Source organism: Arachis stenosperma, chromosome 1, assembly GCF_014773155.1.
Source record: "Arachis stenosperma cultivar V10309 chromosome 1, arast.V10309.gnm1.PFL2, whole genome shotgun sequence".
NCBI lineage: Eukaryota > Viridiplantae > Streptophyta > Magnoliopsida > Fabales > Fabaceae > Arachis > Arachis stenosperma.
This window is the reverse complement of record NC_080377.1, coordinates 17,778,303-17,783,581: the sequence shown is the minus strand read 5'-3', so window position 1 is coordinate 17,783,581 and position 5,279 is coordinate 17,778,303. Positions and strand designations below refer to the sequence as shown.

At 36.0% G+C, this 5,279-nt stretch overlaps 1 non-coding gene across 1 annotated transcript; it reads left to right on the top strand.

The window, feature by feature from the left end:
- Window positions 1–1,841: 1,841 nt before the first annotated feature.
- On the top strand, window positions 1,842–1,945 carry LOC130947977 (small nucleolar RNA R71). Its single transcript, XR_009072889.1, has one exon. It is a non-coding gene; the product is annotated as a small nucleolar RNA R71 (small nucleolar RNA).
- Window positions 1,946–5,279: the final 3,334 nt, after the last annotated feature.

Genomic DNA, 5,279 nt, shown 5'->3' with positions numbered 1-5,279 from the left:
GGGATCGACCCTTACTCACGTAAGGTATTACTTGGACGACCCAGTGCACTTGCTGGTTAGTTGTACGGATTGCAAATTCGTGCACCAGGTTGCCTCCCTACAAGTGCTTCATTAATGTCAATAGCTTGACAGTGGGCTCTCATGGAGCCACAAGGTGATCAGGTCAATGTTGTATAGTCCCAACACCAAACTTAGAGTTTGGATATGGGGTCTTAACACCAAACTTAGTGTTTGGTTGTGGCCTCCCAACACCCAACTTAGAGTTTGACTGTGGGGGCTCTTCTTGACTCTGAACTGAGAGAAGCTCTTTGTGCTTACTCTTTTTTGTCACAGAGTGTTGGCCATGTGCCTTAAACACAAGGTATTCCCCATTCAATTGAAGGACTAATTCACTTCTGTTGACATCTATCACAGCTCCTGCTGTGGCTAGGAAAGGTCTTCCAAGGATGATGTATTCATCCTCTTCCTTCCTAGTGTCTAAGATTATGAAATAAGCAGGGATGTAAAGGCCTTCAACCTTTACTAACACGTCCTCTACTATTCCATAAGCTTGTCTCAATGACTTGTCTGCCAATTGTAATGAGAACAAGGCAGGTTGTACCTCAATGATCCCCAGCATCTCCATTACAGAGAGTGGCATAAGATTTATCCCTGACCCCAGATTACATAGAGCTTTTTCAAAGGTCAATGTGCCTATGGTACAAGGTATTAAGAACTTGCCAGGATCTTGTCTCTTTTGAGATAAAATTTGCTGAATCCAGGTATCTAGTTCACTAATGAGCAAGGGAGGTTCACTTTCCCAAGTCTCATTACCAAACAACTTGGCATTCAGCTTCATGATAGCTCCTAAATATTGAGCAACTTGCTCTCCAGTCACATCTTCATCCTCCTCAGAGGAAGAATAGTCTTCAGAGCTCATGAATGGTAGAAGGAGATTTAATGGAATCTCTATGGTCTCTATATGAGCCTCAGATTCCTTTGGATCCTTAATATGAAATTCCTTCTTGCTTGAGAGATGTCCCAGGAGGTCTTCCTCACTAGGATTTTTGTCCTTTTCCTCCCTTGTGCATTCGGTCATATTGATTACATCAATGGCTTTGCACTCTCCTTTTGGATTCTCTTCTGTATTGCTTAGAAGAATACTGGGAGGAGTTTCAATGACTTTCTTACTCAGCTGGCCCACTTGTGCTTCCAGATTTCTGATGGAGGATCTTGTTTCACTCATGAAACTGAAAGTGGCCTTTGACAGATCAGAGACTAAATTGGCTAAATTAGAAATGTTTTGTTCATAATTCTCTGTCTGTTGCTGAGAAGATGATGGAAAAGGCTTGCTATTGCTCAGCCTATTGCGTCCACCATTGTTAAAGCCTTGTTGAGGCTTTTGTTGATCCTTCCATGAGAAATTTGGATGATTTCTCCATGATGAATTATAGGTGTTTCCATAAGGTTCACCCATGTAATTAACCTCTGCCATTGCAAGGTTCTCAGGATCATAAGCTTCTTCAGAAGCTGCCTCTTTAGTACTGTTGGATGCATTTTGCCATCCATTCAGACTTTGAGAGATCATATTGACTTGCTGAGTCAACACTTTGTTCTGAGCCAATATGGCATTCAGAGCATCAATTTCAAGAACTCCCTTCCTCTGAGGCGTCCCATTATTCAAGGAATTCCTCTCAGAAGTGTACATGAATTGGTTATTTGCAACCATGTCAATGAGTTCTTGAGCTTCTGCAGGTGTTTTCTTTAGGTGAATGGATCCACCTGCAGAATGGTCCAATGACATTTTCGAAAACACAGATAGACCATAATAGAATATATCTAATATGGTCCATTCTGAAAACATGTCAGATGGACACCTTTTGGTCAACTGCTTGTATCTTTCCCAAGCTTCATAGAGGGATTCACCATCTTTTTGTTTGAAGGTTTGAACATCCACTCTAAGCTTGCTCAGCTTTTGAGGAGGAAAGAATTTATCCAAGAAAACCATGACCAGCTTATCCCAGGAGTCCAGGCTATCCTTAGGTTGTGAATCCAACGATATTCTAGCTCTGTCTCTTACAGCAAAAGGGAAAAGCATGAGTCTGTAGACTTCAGGATCAACTCTATTCGTCTTAATAGTCTCACAAACCTGCAAAAACTCAGTTAAAAACTGGTAAGGATCTTCATATGGAAGTCCATAAAACTTGCAGTTCTGTTGCATTAAAGCAATTAGTTGAGGCTTAAGCTCAAAATTATTGGCTCCAATGGCAGGAATAGAGATGCTTCTTCCATCAAATTTGGACGTTGGTTTTGTGAAGTCACCAAGCATTCTCCTTGCATTATCATTATTGGGTTCGGCTGCCATCTCCTTCTCCTGTTCGAAAATTTCTGAAAAGTCACTTCTGGATTGTTGTAATTTAGCTTCTCTTAATTTCCTCTTCAGAGTCCTTTCAGGTTCGAGATCAATTTCAACAAGAGTGCCTTTTTCCTTGTTCCTGCTCATATGAAAGAGAAGAAAACAAGAAAAGAAGAGGAATCCTCTATGTCACAGTATAGAGATTCCTTTATGTTAGTAGAAAAAGAAAGGGGAGAAGAGTGAAGAAGAATGAATAGTCTGTATAAAGAGTAAGGATAGGGGAGGTGAAGAGAAGTGTTAGTAAATAAATAATTAAAGAGAATAAGAAGAAGAGATAGAAAATTCGAAAATAATTTTTAAAAGGGGTTAGAAATTTTCGAAAATTAGAGATAAGAAATAAGATTAAATTTAAATTAAAACTAATTAATTAATTAAAAAGAATTTTGAAAAAGGGTGAGATATTTTCGAAAATTGAGGAGGGAAAAGTAGTTAGGTGGTTTTGAAAAAGATAAGAAACAAACAAAAAGTCAAATAGTTAGTTGAAAAAGATATTAAAATCAAATTTGAAAAGATAAGAAGATAAGAAGTTAGATAAGATATTTTTAAAATCAAATTTTGAAAAAGATAAAATTTTTTGAAAAAGATATGATAAAAGATAAAATAAAAAAAGATAAGATAAAAGATAAAAAGATATGTTTGAAAAAGATTTAATTTTTAAAATTACTTAACTAACAAGAAACTAAAAGATATGATTTTAGAACTTAAAGATTGAACCTTTCTTAACAAGAAAGTAACAAACTTCAAATTTTTGAATCAATCATATTACTTGTTAGTGTAATTTCGAAAATTAGATATAAAGATAAGAAAAAGATTTTGAGAAAATTTTGAAAAAGATTTTTGAAATTTTCGAAAAATAGAAAAAAAATGAAAAAGATATAATTTTTTAAAAAGATTTTGAAAAGATAAGATTTTTAAAATTGAAAATTTGACTTGACTTGTAAGAAACAACTAATTTTGAAAATTTTTGACTAAGTCAACTCAAATTTTCGAAAATTATGAGAAAAATAAGGAAAAGATATTTTTTTATTTTTGAATATTTTAATTATGAGAGAGAAAAACACAAACATGGCCCAAAACATGAAAATTTTGGATCAAAACACTTAATGCATGCAAGAACACTATGAATGTCAAGATGAATACCAAGAACACTTTGAAGATCATGATGAACATCAAGAACATATTTTTGAAAAATTTTTGATGCAAAGAAAACATGCAAGACACCAAACTTAGAAATCTTTAATGCTTAGAAAATATGAATGCAAAGATGCACATGAAAAACAACAAAAGACACAAAACAAGAAATCATCAAGATCAAACAAGAAGACTTACCAAGAACAACTTGAAGATCATGAAGAACACTATGAATGCATGGAATTTTCAAAAAATGCAAGAAAAATTTTTAAAGCATGCAATTGACACCAAACTTAAAAATTGACTCAAGACTCAAACAAGAAACACAAAATATTTTTTTATTTTTATGATTTTATTAAATTTTTTTTGGATTTTTATTAAAAAATTTTTTCGAAAATATTTTTGGAAAAACGAAAAAGAAAAAAAATTTTAAAAAAGTTTTTGAGAAGAAAATTACCTAATCTGAGCAACAAGATGAATCGTTAGTTGTCCATACTCGAACAATCCCCGGCAACGGCGCCAAAAACTTGGTGGACGAAATTGTGACCCTCTTTGTATTTGCATGAGATTTATTTAATGACTATTGGCTATGTGTGGACACAACTCCGTTCAACTTAACCAGCAAGTATACTGGGTCATCCAAGTAATACCTTACGTGAGTAAGGGTCGATCCCACAGAGATTGTTGGTATGAAGCAAGCTATAGTCACCTTGTATTTGTCAGTTAAGCAGATTAAATTGTTTATGATGAGTTCGAAAATTAATAATAAACAGAAAATAAAATAGGATAGAAATAGTTATGTAAATTAATGATGGGAATTTCAGATAGGCGTGTGGAGATGCTAGAATCCTCTCGAATCTCTACTTTCTTATTACATTCATCCAATCCTTCTTACTTCTTTCCATGGCAAGCTGTATGTAGGGCATCACCGTCTTCAATGGCTACTTTTTATCCTCTCGGGAAAATGGTCCTATGCGCTGTCACTGCATGGCTAATCGTCTGGAGGCATCACCCTTGTTGATGGCTACATCCCATCCTCTCAGTGAAAATGGTCCAAATGCTCTGTCACAGCACGGCTAATCATCTGTCGGTTCTCAATCAGGTTGGAATAGAATCCCTTAATTCTTTTGCGTCTGTCACTAACGCCCAGCCTTCAGGAGTTTGAAGCTCGTCACAGTCATTCAATACCAGAATCCTACTCGGAATACCACAAACAAGGTTAGACTTTCCGGATTCCCGGGATCCTACTCGGAATACCACAGACAAGGTTAGACTTTTCGGATCCCCATGAATGCCGCCATCTATCTAGCTTATACCACGAAGATTCTGTTGGGGAATCTAAGAGATATGCGCCCGGCCTAAAGTAGAACGGAAGTTGTTGTCAATCACGCGCGTTCATAGGTGAGAATGATGATGAGTGTCACGGATCATCACATTCATCAAGTTTGAATTGCAACATATATCTTGGAATAAGAATAAAAGAGAATTGAATAGAAAGTAATGGGAATTGTATTGAAACTTGAGGTACAGCAGAGCTCCACACCCTTAATCTATGGTGTGCAGAAACTCCACCGTTGAAAATACATAAGTGAAAGGTTCAGGCATGGCCGAATGGCCAGCCCCCTTGGTCTAAGGACTATGCGCCCCCAGATGTTCCTTAGATTTAAAGTGATCAAAAGATATCTAATACAATAGTAAATTATCCTATTTATACTAGACTAGCTACTAGGGTTTACATGAGTAAGTAATTGAT